The following is a 13,244-nucleotide window of genomic DNA, read 5'->3' on the forward strand; positions in this document are numbered from 1 at the left end:
ACTTCAGGCCAGTTCAAGACCAACCTGGGCAACATGGTGAGACCTTGTCTCCACAAAAAAAATTAAAAAATTAGGCTGGGCGCGGTGGCTCTCGCCTGTAATCCCAGCACTTTGGGAGGTCGAGGCGGGCAGATCACAAGGTCAAGAGATTGAGACCATCCTGGCCAACATGGTGAAACCCTGTCTCTACTAAAAATACAAAAAATTAGCTGGGCGTGGTGGCATGCGCCTGTAGTCCCAGCTACTTGAGAGGCTGAGGCAGGAAAATCACTTGAATCTGGGAGGTAGAGAGATTGCAGTGAGCGCTGAGATCGCGCCACTGTACTCCAGCCTGGTGACAGAGCGAGACTCCATCTCAAAATAAAAATAAAAATAAAAATAATTTGTTTTAAAAAATTAAAAAGCCAGGGGCAGAGGCTCATGCCTGTAATCCCAGCACTTTGTGAGGCTGAGGCGGGCGAATCACTTGAGGTCAGGAGTTCAAGATCAGCCTGGCCAAATGGTGAAACTCCGTTTCTACTAAAAATACAAAATTAGCAGGGTGTGGTGACAGGCGCCCTGTAATCCCAGCTACTCTGGAGGCTGAGGCAGGAGAATCACTTGAACTCGGGAGGTGGAGGTTGCAGTGAGCTGAGATCACACCAGTATACTCCAGCCTGGGAGACAGAGCAAGAATAATCCATCTAAAAAAAAAAAAATTAGCCAGGCATGGTGGTGCATGCCTGTAGTCCCAGCTACTACTCAGGAGACTGAGGCAGGAGGATCACATGAGTTTGAGGCTGCCAGGAGTTTGAGGCTGCCGTAAGCCATCATCATCCCACTGCACTTCAGCCTGGGCCACAGAGTGAGACCCTGTCTCAAACAACAAAAAAGTGGAGATTGGGTTTACAAAATGGCTTTCTTTGGAGAGAGCTACTACCATGCTGTGAGCCCTATTCAATCCCAAAGAGAAGAGGTGGGGAATGGCCAGGCAAGGTGGCTGACACCTGTAATCCCAGCACTGTGGGAAGCCGAGGTGGGTGGGTCACCTGAGGTCAAGAGTTTGAGACTAGTCTGGCTAACATGGTGAAAACCCATCTCTACTAAAAATACAAAAAATTAGCCAGGCATGGTGACGGGTGTCTGTAGTTCTGGCTACTTGGGAGACTGAGGCAGGAGAAACACTTGAACCCGGGAGGTGGAGGTTGCACTGAGCTGAGATCGTGCCACTGCACTCCATCCTGGGCAATGAGAGCAAAACGCCGTCTCCAAAAAAAAAAAAAAAAAAGGTGAGGAGTAATTCTGTCTTCTCAATCCTAAAGTGGCTTCAAGACCACTGAAACATTTTGTATTTGTCCTTGTATCCAAGGATAATCATTAGACTGTGTATGACTCACAGTAGAGGAATTTCAAGGCAAAGACAGAGCCTGAGGTAACAAAGTAGAGAGTCACATCCTGGAAGTCGCCACACTGGCTTCTGATAAAGGGTCACATATACATGAATCCTGTGGACCATGTGTGGAGCCAGTTTAAATCCTACTCAAGAGAACTGTCTGGATGCATAGTGGGGCTCTTCATGTGGAAAAGACCACTGGAAAACAAAAGGATAGTGAGAGAGTGGTGGCCATAGAAATGGAATACATCACCTCACTTCAGGAAGTTGCCACTGCCTTTGGAAAGCGCCCCCAGGGAAGCCTCTGATGGAGACATACAAATGCTTATGAGATAATTCTTAACATCAGCCAGGCCTAGACAGCATGAAGCCGCTAATAACCCTCCTTCTTCATTCTGCCCCATTCCTAGAAATATCAGTGTAGCAAAAGGAGAGAAGCCAACTACCCCTCTTTCACAGAGGCGAGCTGGCTGGCTCTGTTGACCCTAGCTGTGGGGTAGAGAGATTCTTACCGGTGATGAAAGCTCATGTGTTAATATATTTCTGAACCGAGAGTATGTTTTGCTACTTAAAGTGTTTGCAAAGACTGTTACCTAAAGGTGATCCACATCTGAGGAAAACCTCACTGAAATAGATTGTGCAGAGACAGGGAAAAACAAATTAAACTTTAATTTTCATTACATTTCTTCAGTTGATACTTGTTAAGCATTCCAGTTATAGTCATCTTTGTATTCTCTGAGGCACTTAATTGGCACTCATGATATTGAGATTATTCCTTCCAGTTTGTAGTGTGCCAAAGTACCTTTTGGTTAATATCCTCTCTATAATAAAACAACTCAAAAGATAGTTTTAGGGACTTAAATTTCAATAAATCTGGTTGATGCCAAGGAAACTTGAAATACATTGAAATAAAGTTAGTTGGAAGCTAACTGTAAGATCATCTAGCTCCAGGCCAGGCACGTGGCTCACCCTGTAATCCCATCACTCTGGCACGTGGCTCACCCTGTAATCCCATCACTTTGGCACACCGAGGCAAGCGGAGCTCTTGACCTTAGGAGTTAAGAGACCAGCCTGGGCAACATAGCAGAACCCTGTCTCTTAAAAAAAAAAAATCTAGTTCCAACGAATGCTTCCTCAGTGAATCTTTTTCACAGTATCCCTGGAAAGTGAACATTTAGTCTCTTGAATAACTCCAGTGTCTTGAAATCTACTATCTTCACCCTCATGAAAACTTCAAGAGTTTGAGGACCACTTCTTTCTTTCTTTTTTTTTTTTTTGAGACAGAGTCTCACTCTGTCGCCCAGGCTGGAGTGCAGTGGCCGGATCTCAGCTCACTGCAAGCTCCGCCTCCCGGGTTTACGCCATTCTCCTGCCTCAGCCTCCCGAGTAGCTGGGACTATAGGCGCTCGCCACCTCACCCGGCTAGCTTTTTGTATTTTATTTTATTTTTTTTAGTAGAGACGGGGTTTCACCGTGTTAGCCAGGATGGTCTCGATCTCCTGACCTCGTGATCCGCCCGTCTCGGCCTCCCAAAGTGCTGGGATTACAGGCTTGAGCCACCGTGCCCGGCCAAGAATCACTTCTTTCTACAACAGCCTAAACATTCTCCCTCCCTTTAGCTAGTCCTCCTTGACATAGTGTGGACTCCTGGCATCACCTTGTCTACTCTCTGGATGAGCTCAAATGTGCCAATGTGCCTGTCTAACTTTGGTCCAGATGTGGCCTCACCAAGCCAAAAAGAACTAAGCCATTATCTGCTTGCTTGTAGACCTGGACCATAAGAGAGCCCAAGGCCCCCTTAGGTTTTCTTTTTTTTTTTTTTTTTTTTTTTTGAGAAGGAGTCTGGCTCTGTCGCCCAGGCTGGAGTGCAGTGGCCGGATCTCAGCTCACTGCAAGCTCCGCCCCCCGGGTTTACGCCATTCTCCTGGCTCAGCCTCCCAAGTAGCTGGGACTACAAGCGCCCGCCGCCTCGCCCGGCTAGTTTTTTGTATTTTTTTAGTAGAGACGGGGTTTCACCGTGTTCGCCAGGATGGTCTCGATCTCCTGACCTAGTGATCCGCCCGTCTCGGCCTCCCAAAGTGCTGGGATTACAGGCTTGAGCCACCGCGCCCGGCCAGGTTTTCTTCACTACTTATGCTACTGACTCACATCAAACTGACACCTAAGCTGGACATGGTGGTGCACACCTGTAGTCTTAGCTACTCGAGAGGCTGAGGCAGAAGATAGCTTGAGCCCCAGGAGTCTGAAACCGGCCTGGGCAACATAGCAAGATGCCCATCTGACTACTAACAAACACCTACAGGTGTTATGTTGGGGGTAAGGTAGGGTTGTTTTGATTTCATAATAATGCATTAATTTTATACAACATATAACAGATTAAAAACCAAAAAAAAAAAAAAAAAAAAAAAAGGCTGGGTGTGGTGACTCATGCTTGTAATCCCAGCACTTTGGGAGGCCAAGGCAGGCGGATCACTTGAGGTCAGAAGTTTGAGACCAGCCTGGCTAACATGGTGAAACGCCATCTCTACTAAAAAAAAAAAAAAAAAAAAAAAAAAAAAGGCCGGGCGCGGTGGCTCAAGCCTGTAATCCCAGCACTTTGGGAGGCCGAGACCGGCGGATCACGAGGTTAGGAGATCGAGACCATCCTGGCGAACACGGTGAAACCCCGTCTCTACTAAAAAAAATACAAAAAACTAGCCGGGCGTGGTGGCGGCGCCTGTAGTCCCAGCTACTCGGGAGGCTGAGTCAGGAGAATGGCGGGAACCCGGGGGGCGGAGCTTGCAGTGAGCTGAGATCCGGCCACTGCACTTCAGCCCGGGCGACAGAGCCAGACTCTGTCTCAAAAAAAAAAAAAAAAAAAAAATTAGCTGGCCATGGTGGCAGGCACCTGTAATCCTAGCTACTCGGGAGGCTGAGGGGGAGAATTGCTTAAACCCAGGAGGCGGAGAGGTGGAGGTGCAGTGAGCTGAGATGACACCACTGCACTCCAGCCTGGGCGATAGAGTGAGACTCCTCAAAAACGACAAAAAAAAAAAACTACAAACAAGGCCAAAGTCTTCCTTGCTGTTATTCCAAGTCCTGGTCCTTTCCTTCCAGAGATAAACACGGTTTAATTTTGATTAAATATCCTTCCAACCCTTTTTCTATGTATTTACATGTAGAAATATATGGGACTTTTTTTTTTTTATTGAGACGGGCCCACTCTGTTGCCCAAGCTGGAGTATACTGGTGTGATCTCAGCTAACTGCACCCTCTGCCTCCCGGATCAAGCAATCCTCCCACCTTGGTCTCCAGAGTAGCTGGGACTACAGCACATGCCACCACGCCTGGATAATTTTCGTATTTTTTTTGTAGAGACAGTTTTGCCATGTTGCCCAGGCTGATCTCGAATTCCTGGACTCAAGTGATCTGCCTGCCTTGGCCTCCCAAAGTACTGAGATTATAGGCATGAGCCAACATACCCGGCTAGTTATATGAGACTTTTAAAACATAAATGGACGGGGCATAGTGCCTCACACCTGTAATCCCAGCACTTTGGGAGGCTAAGGCAGGAAAATCACTTGAGGCCAGGAGTTTGACACCATCCTGGGTAACATAGTTTTGTGTCTACAAAAACTAAAAAATAGCCGGGTGTGGTGGCACACAGTTGTAGTCCCAGCTACAGGGAGGCTGAGGCGGGAAGATTGCTTGAGCCCTGGAGGTCAAGGCTGCAATGAGCCATGATAGTGCCACTGGATTCCAGCCTGGACAATAGAGCCAGACTGGGTCTCAAAAAAAAAAAAAAAAAAAAAAAGTATCACATGGTTTGTATTATTCCAGATCTTCTTTTTACACTTAACATGTTTCAGAGAACTTGCATCTCCATATATATAAAGCTGTCTCATTCATAAGAACTGCTATATTGTATCCTATAGTATGAATGTATTACAGCTTACTTAACCATTCTGTTGTTGGACATATAGATTGTTTCCAATTGTTTGCTATTACAATGTTTCAATGAAAATTATTTATGCCTCTTAGTGCTATATGGTAGTATTTCTCTAGGGTAAAATAAAAATAAAAAATATATATATATAATATTATTTTATTTTAAACAAAGTTTTGCTCTTGTTGCCCAGGCTGGAGTGCAATGGCATGATCTCGGCTCATTGCTACCTCAACCTCCTGGGTTCAAGTGATTCTCCTGCCTCAGCCTCCCAAGTAACTGGGATTACAGGCGTGCAACACCACGCCTGGCTAATTTTTTAATTTTTTGTAGAGATGGGGTTTCATCATGTTGGCCAGGCTGGTCTCAAACTCTTGACCTCAGGTAATCCACCCACCTCGGCCTCCCAGAGTGCTGGGATTACAGGCATGAGCCACTGTACCTGGAGTCTCTAGGGTAAATATTGAAAGTTGCTGGGTCACAGGGTATGCACGTTTAAAAATTTTTTTTTTTAAGGGATGGAGTCTTGCTCTGTTGCCCAGGCTGGAGTACAGTGACACAATCTCGGCTCACTGCAACCTCCACCTCCTGGATTCAAGCGATTCTTCTACCTCAGCCTCCCATGTAGCTGGGTCTACAGGTGCGTGTCACCATGCCCAGCTAATTTTTATATTTTTAGTGGAGACAGGGTTTCACCATATTGGCCAGGCTGTCTCAAATTCCTGACCTCGTGATCCGCCCTCGGCCTCCCAAAGTTCTGGGATTACAGGTGTCAGCTACCGCACCCAGCATTTAAAAATTTAATATGTACTTTTTGCAACCTAGAACTCATTGTTCAGTATGAGTTTTTTGTTGTTTTTTTTTTTTTTTTTTTTTTTTGAGACGGAGTCTCGCTCTGTCACCCAGGCTGGAGTGCAGTGGCCTGATCTCAGCTCACTGCAAGCTCCGCCTCCCGGGTTCACGCCATTCTCCTGCCTCAGCCTCCCGAGTAGCTGGGACTACAGGCGCCTGCCACCTCGCCCGGCTAAGTTTTTGTATTTTTAGTAGAGACGGGGTTTCACTGTGTTAGCCAGGATGGTCTCGATCTCCTGACCTCGTGATCCGCCCGTCTCGGCCTCCCAAAGTGCTGGGATTACAGGCTTGAGCCACCACGCCCGGCCCAGTATGAGTTTTGATACATATAAGAAGGGATATTATGATACCTGAGACAGTTAACTAATGGGAGTATTGATAGCCGTAAAGGTTGGTTCCAGGCCAGGTGCAATGGCTCAAGCCTGCAATCCCCACACCGAGGTGGGAGTATTGCTTGAAACCAGGAGTTCAAGACCAGCCTGTGCAAGAAAGTAACAAACACCTCATCTCCACAAAAATATAAAAATTAGCTGGTATTGGGGCATGTGCCTGTAGTTGTAGCTACTCAGGAAGGGGAGGCTGAGGCAAAAGGATTGAGCCCAGGAATTGGAGGCTGCACTGAGCTTTGATGGCACCACTCTACTCCAGCCTGGGTAACAAAGACCTTGTCTCTTAATAAAAAAAAGATTGATTCTAGGACTGTGGAATAGATGAACAGCATGGGATATGAGGGAAATCCTCAGCAGTATTAATTTTGCATTCCAATTTCAGGTTGACGGCACTTTGTTGGCTATCCATGGCTTTTTGTTTTAAAGGCTTTTATCTTGAGAACATGATGTCTGGAGTTAAAGGTATTGGCATATTCCACACATCTGTACTATTCTTGAGTGTGATCGCTTAAGGTGTCAAATTAAGAACCAGGCAGATCCCCACCACCTACACTATAAAGGACCCTAAAGTAAATTGGTTGAAGAAATTAGATCCCAAAGATTCTTGGTGAATTTTGAAGTCTTCATCAGTATATCCATATTAAAAGGAGCTGACAGGAAGCCAAAGTAATTATGCGCTGACAGGACAACTGGATCAGTTTCATTAAAAAGGCTAACTTGAAGATAAATCTTTTTACTCCAGCTCTTTAGAGGATCTGAAGTGACCTTGATGGACAGTGGAAGAAATCACAACATGGAATTCCTTGAATAAAAATGTATTGACTTTAAATAATTTGGTCTAATGTTACATATACACAATATAAAAACTATTTACGGCCAGGCACAGTGGCTCATGTCTGTAATCTCAGCACTTTGGGAGGCTGAGGCGGGCAGATCAGAAGGTCAAGAGATCGAAACCATCCTGGCCAACATAGTGAAACCCCGTCTCTACTACAAATACAAAATTAGCTGGCATGGTGGCGGGCGCCTGTAGTCCCAGCTACTTGGGAGACTGAGGCAGGAGAATCACTTGAACCCAGGAGGCAGAGGTTGCAGTGAGCCGAGATCATGGCATTGCACTCCAGCCTGGTGACAGAGCAAGAATCCATCTCAAAATAAACAACAAAAAAGAAAACCTCTTTACACTGTTAAAAAAAAAAATTGTAATATGTACTTACAGATTGCCCTAAATTGATTTAGATTCCCACCAACCTTGTAAGACTGCCATAAGCCATTTGCTCATACTTTCCTAATACTTGATATTAGATATGAGTGGTCATTTAATTTTTTTTTTTTTTAAGAGACAGAGTCTCACTCTGTCGCCCAGGCTGGAGTACAGTGGCATGATCTTGGCTCACTGCAACCTCCACCTCCTGGGTTCAAGCAATTCTCCTGCCTCAGTCTCCTGAGTAGCTGGGATTACAGGCATGCACCACCACGCCCAGCTAATTTTGTATTTTTAGTAGAGACAGGGTTTCTCCATGTTGGTCAGGCTGGTCTCAAACTCCCGACCTCAAGTGATCCACCCGCCTTGGCCTCCCACAGTGCTGGGATTACAGGCATGAGCCACCGCACCTGGCAACTTTATTTTTTTTTTTGATCTTTGCACTGAACTTTGCATTTGACCCATTTAAACTGCATCTTAGCTGGGTGCAGTGGGGTATGCCTATAGTCCCAGCTACTTCAGATGCTAACATGAGAGGATCATCTGAGGCCAGGATTTAAGGCTGTAGTGTGCTATGAATGCACCTGTGAATAGCAGCTGTGCTCCAGCATATAGAGACCCTGTCTCTAAAAAATGAAAAAACAAAAGAGAAAAAAAACCCACCTCATTAGATTTGGTCCTGCCTGCCAAGATCTCTTTATATTCTGATTCTGCTATCCAACATATTATCTCTACCAGATTATTGATGTCTACAAATGTGATAATCTGTCATCAATGTTCTTTTTTTTTTTTTTTTTTTTTTTTTTTTTTTTTTGAGACGGAGTCTCGCTCTGTCGCCCAGGCTGGAGTGCAGTGGCGCGATCTCGGCTCACTGCAAGCTCCGCCTCCCGGGTTCACGCCATTCTCCTGCCTCAGCCTCCCGAGTAGCTGGGACTACAGGCGCCCACAACCACGCCCGGCTAATTTTTTGTATTTTTAGTAGAGACGGGGTTTCACCGTGGTCTCGATCTCCTGACCTTGTGATCCGCCCGCCTCGGCCTCCCAAAGTGCTGGGATTACAGGCGTGAGCCACCGCGCCCGGCCAATGTTCTTAACTAAACCATTTGTACAAACATTGAATAGGACAGCACTCGGAACAGTATGCACTAGACACTTGTAACTGGGTATTAATCCATTATTAGTTAATAGGATTCTGAGTATTGTTTACATTGCCTCCTCAGCCAATAGCAACTGGGAGCCTAGTTCAACTGGAACGTGCAGCTGCAGGGCCCCATTGTAGACTTCACAGAAGAGAGGTCTGAGTTCTGTGTCTCAAGCCAAAAGGAGAAAAAAAAAATTTTTTTTTCTTCGAAACGGAGTTTTGCTCTTGTTGCCCAGGCTGGAGTGTGATGGCACGATCTTGGCTCACCACAACCTCTGCCTCCTGGGTTCAAGTGATTCTCCTGACCAGCCTCCCTAGTAGCTGAGATTACAGGCATGCGCCACCACACCTGGCTAATTTTGTATTTGGGTTTCTTCATGTTGGTCAGGCTGGTCTCGAACTCCTGACCCCAGGTGATCCACCCACCTCGGCCTCCCAAAGTGCTGGGATTACAGGTGTGAGCCACCGTGCCCAGCCCAAAAGGAGAAAAATTTAAATTGAATAGTAAGCAAGTCTTCTACCCATTTCTTGGGCTTCTGTCATCTGGGTCATTTCCTCTAAAGATCTGCTTCTTTCATTTCAGAACCCACAAATTTTCTAAACACCGATAAATTGTCATTGATTCTTCAATTTTGTATCACCTAGTTTGGGTCAACTACAGTTCCAATCTACCACATCCTTTCTGGCTTCACTTCTTTCCTTATTCACCTTGGACTTCATGGACTATTATCTCAAGACACTTTTACCACACCCTCAGTTACCTTTGTCTTTTGTTCTTTGGCCCAACCACCTCACCCCTCCCCAGTTCTAGATCAACGTAACCTTTATGTTTATTTGCTTATTCAATAAATATTTATTGAGTGCCTGTTGATATGCTAACAGTTGTTCTAGGTATTGAGGACACAGATGTATTTTCTCTCCTTCTGAGTGTTGGCTTCTGTTTTATGGGAGAGCGTTAGTTAATCAGGAGTCGGAACTGGTACCAATATGTGGTTTCCAGCCTTAACTTGGAAGTCCTCATGGAGAGCCAAATGCCTTGTCAATTTCTCACAGCTGCTCTCCTTAAGCACCTCTTTCTAGTCCCAGCCTCTGCCTTTTGTAGACCACCTTACAGTCTGCCTCAAAAGGATAATAGACAAACCAGTGCCACATTCCCCAGAGTTCTTCCCTTTCCTTTTCCTTTTCGCCCTCCCTACCCCGCCCTCCCCCAGGCTGGAGTAGTACGGTGGCACAATCTCAGCTTCCTGCAACCTCTGCCTCCCGGGTTCAAGCGATTCTCCTGCCTCAGCCTCCCCAGTAGCTGAGATTACAGGCGCCCGCCACCACGCCTGGCTAATTATTTTTGTATTTTAGTAGAGACAGGGTTTCAAATGATCTACCTGCCTTGGCCTCCCAAAGCACTGGGATTACAGGCATGAGCCAGCACACCTGGCCTCTTCTCTTTTCTCTTTTTCTTTTTCTTTTGTTTTCTTTTTACTTTTCTTTTCTCTCTTCTCTTCTCCTCTTTTCTCTTCCTTATTTCTTTTTCCTTTTTTCCCTCACTCTGTTGCCCAGGTGGAGTGCAGTGGCATGATCTCGGCTCACTACAACCTCCACCTCCCGGGTTCAATCGATTCTCCTGCCTCAGCCTCCTGAGTAGCTGGGATTACAGGCACCCACCACCATGCCCGGCTAATTTTTGTGTATTTAGTAGAGACAGGGTTTTGCCATGTTGGCCAGGCTGGTCTCCAACTCCTGACCTCAGGTGATCCACCCTCTTTCTCTGTCTCTTCTTTCCTTCTTTCTCTCTCTCTCTCCTCTCTTCTCTCTCCTCTCTTCTCTCTTTGTCTTCTTTCTCTCTCTCTCTCTCTTTCTTTTTCCCCCCCCAGACCAGGTCTCACTCTGTAGCCCAGGATGGAGTATAGTGGCGCCATCACAGCTCACTGCAGCTTCAACTTCCCAGGCTCCAGAAATCCTCCCACCTCAGCCTCTGAGGAGCTAGGACCACAGGTACACACTGCCACACTTGGCTTTTTTTTTTTTTTTTAATGTTTTTTTAGAGACAGGGTCTCACTATGTTGCCCAGGCTGGTCTCCTGGGCTCGAGGGATCTTCCCATCTCAGCCTCCCAAAGTGCTAGGATTACACACATGAGCCACTGTGCCCGGCCACATTCCTCCTTTTGACCTCTACACTGTAAAGGCACCCATCTGTATGTATCTTCCTGCCTCGTTGAAGAAGAGGATCTCCTTACAAAGGCCTTATAACTCAGACCTTTACCCTCCCACCTGTCTCTTCTGAAATACTGCACCCTAACACTTATCCTTTCTCACTTTTATAATGTATTTTATTCTGCAAGGTCATTCTCTTTAACTTACAAGTATGTTTGATTCCCTCATTCTAAATAATCTTTCTTCAACCCAACCACCCTTCTGCTTTCTCTTCACCCTCACATTTCTTGAAAAAGAAGTTTTATTTTCTTTTGAGATGCAATCTCACTCTGTCATCAGGCTGGAGTGTAGTGGCGCAATGTTGGCTCACTGCAACCTCCGCCTCCTGGGTTCAAGCAATTCTCCTGCCTTAGCCTCCTGAATAGCTGGGATTACGGTGCGCACCACCACGCCCAGCTAATTTTTGTATGTTTAGTAGAGATGGTGTTTCACCATGTTGGCCAGGATGGTCTTGATCTCTTGACTTTGTGATCCACCCACCTCGGCCTCCTAAAGTGCTGGGATTACAGGCGTGAGCCACCGTGCCTGGCCAGAAGTTTTCTTTTCTTTCTTTTTTTTTTTTTTTTTTATTTGTTATTTTTTTTTTTTTGAGACAGAGTTTTGCTCTTGTTGCCTAGACTGGAGTGCAATGGCGCTATCTCGGCTCACCGCAACCTCCCTCTCCTGGGCTCAAGCGATTCTCTTGCCTCAGCCTCCTGAGTAGCTGGGATTACAGGCATGCACCACCATGCCCGGCTAACTTTGTATTTTTAATAGAGACAGGGTTTCTCCACGTTGGTCAGGCTGGTCTCGAACTGCTGACCTCAGGTGATCCGCCCACCTCAGCCTCCCAAAGTGCTGGGATGACAGGTGTGAGCCACCGCGCCCGGCCTGGAAGTTTTATTTTCTTTCTTTTTTTTTTTTTGAGACAGAGTCTCGCTCTGTCACCCAGGCTGGAGTGCCTGCCGTGGCGCGATCTCGGCTCACTGCAAGCTCCGCCTCCCAGGTTCATGCCATTCTCCTGCTTCAGCCTCCCCAGTAGCTGGGAATACAGGTGCCCGCCACCACCCCCAGCTAATTTTTTTGTGTTTTTTAGTGGAGACAGAGTTTCACCGTGTTAGCCAGGAGGGTCTCGATCTCCTGACCTCATGATCTGCCCGCATCCGCCTCCCAAAGTGCTGGGATTGCAGGCATGAGCCACTGTGCCCGGCCAGAAGTTTTATTTTCTATACCTTCTTCAGCTCTCTTAATTTGGCAACCCACTGAAATTAAGCTTTTGTCCTTTTTTTTTTTTTTTTTTTTTTTTTTTGAGACGGAGTCTGGCTCTGTCGTCCGGGCTGGAGTGCAGTGGCCGGATCTCAGCTCACTGCAAGCTCCGCCTCGCGGATTTACGCCATTCTCCTGCCTCAGCCTCCCGAGTAGCTGGGACTACAGGCGCCCGCCACCTCGCCCGGCTAGTTTTTTTTGTATTTTTTAGTAGAAACGAGGTTTCACCGTGTTAGCCAGGATGGTCTCGATCTCCTGACCTCGTGATCCGCCCGTCTCGGCCTCCCAAAGTGCTGGGATTACAGGCTTGAGCCACCGCGCCCGGCCGCTTTTGTCCTTATTACTTTACTACATCTATTCTCAAAATGCCTAATTGCCAAATACAATAGCCTATTTTCAGTCCTTATCTGAATTTTTTTCCGAACTCCTGACTTTCTTCCCAATTTCATCTATTCAGTGAGACAGAGGTCCCCAAATCCTGGGCTGCAGACCAGCACCAGTTCATGGCCTGTTAAGAACCGGGCTGCACAGCAGGAGATGACTGACTGGCAAGTGAGCATCAGAGCCTGAGCTCCGCCTCCTGTCAGATTAGCAGACATTAGTTTCTCATAGGATTGCAAACCCTATCGTGAACTATGCATGCAAGGGATTTGGGTTACATCCTCCTTATGAGAATCTAATGCCTGATGATCTGATGGCACAGTTTCATCCCAGTACCATTTCCACCTCCCACATCCCCGCCCCCAACAGATCCATTGAAATATTGTCTTCCACAAAACCAGTCACAGGGCCAGGTGCCAGAAAAACAGCAGTGAGGCTGGGCGCGGTGGCTCACACCTGTAATCCCAGCACTTTGGGAGGCTGAGGTGGGCAGATCACTTGAGGTCAGGAGTTCAAGACCAGCCTG

At 46.7% G+C, this 13,244-nt stretch overlaps 3 long non-coding RNA genes across 4 annotated transcripts; 1 reads left to right on the top strand and 2 right to left on the bottom strand.

Moving 5' to 3' along the window:
* Nucleotides 1-1,193: 1,193 nt before the first annotated feature.
* LOC144331490 (uncharacterized) lies at nt 1,194-3,782 on the top strand. 2 transcript variants are annotated; one of them, XR_013398752.1, is made up of 3 exons: nt 1,194-2,611; nt 2,857-3,174; nt 3,490-3,782. It is a non-coding gene; the product is annotated as an uncharacterized LOC144331490 (long non-coding RNA). The 2 variants fall into 2 exon arrangements; XR_013398753.1 differs by having other exon boundaries at nt 2,908-3,174.
* On the bottom strand, nt 2,000-4,419 carry LOC144331534 (uncharacterized). Its single transcript, XR_013398804.1, has 2 exons — nt 4,176-4,419; nt 2,000-2,677 (listed from the first exon to the last, which is right to left on the bottom strand). It is a non-coding gene; the product is annotated as an uncharacterized LOC144331534 (long non-coding RNA).
* A 3,697-nt stretch (nt 4,420-8,116) lies between these two features.
* Nucleotides 8,117-10,514, bottom strand: LOC144331558 (uncharacterized). The gene is made up of 2 exons (XR_013398845.1): nt 8,815-10,514; nt 8,117-8,507 (listed from the first exon to the last, which is right to left on the bottom strand). It is a non-coding gene; the product is annotated as an uncharacterized LOC144331558 (long non-coding RNA).
* Between the last annotated feature and the right edge of the window lie 2,730 nt (nt 10,515-13,244).

Source organism: Macaca mulatta, chromosome 1, assembly GCF_049350105.2.
Source record: "Macaca mulatta isolate MMU2019108-1 chromosome 1, T2T-MMU8v2.0, whole genome shotgun sequence".
Taxonomy (NCBI): Eukaryota; Metazoa; Chordata; class Mammalia; order Primates; family Cercopithecidae; genus Macaca; species Macaca mulatta.